Genomic DNA, 339 nt, shown 5'->3' with positions numbered 1-339 from the left:
AAGTGGGGAGGAGGGACTTCCGTTAATGACGAGAGTAGAATTTCCTTCAGTTTTTATGTTATTTTCCCCCTAAGAGTGTGATCACGAGCGCTCTCGGTTAATGTTATCTACGCTACGTACTGTGTACACATTTTGCATTTTTTCTGCCAAAGGAAAAGGAACTTAATGACTACCGTAATGACTATGTCTAACCAGCGTGGTGAAATATGGCGTGCGAGAACCCTAACTTTTTCTTTTTTCATTGAAGTGGTGTTTTTGAAGCTCGTGTGCACCACGATGAAATCTCAACTGCAACTAAAAAACAATATTAAAAGAGGTTCTTAATCCTCTTTCTACTTC

Source organism: Penaeus monodon, chromosome 25, assembly GCF_015228065.2.
Source record: "Penaeus monodon isolate SGIC_2016 chromosome 25, NSTDA_Pmon_1, whole genome shotgun sequence".
NCBI lineage: Eukaryota > Metazoa > Arthropoda > Malacostraca > Decapoda > Penaeidae > Penaeus > Penaeus monodon.
This window is presented reverse-complemented; position numbering follows the sequence as displayed.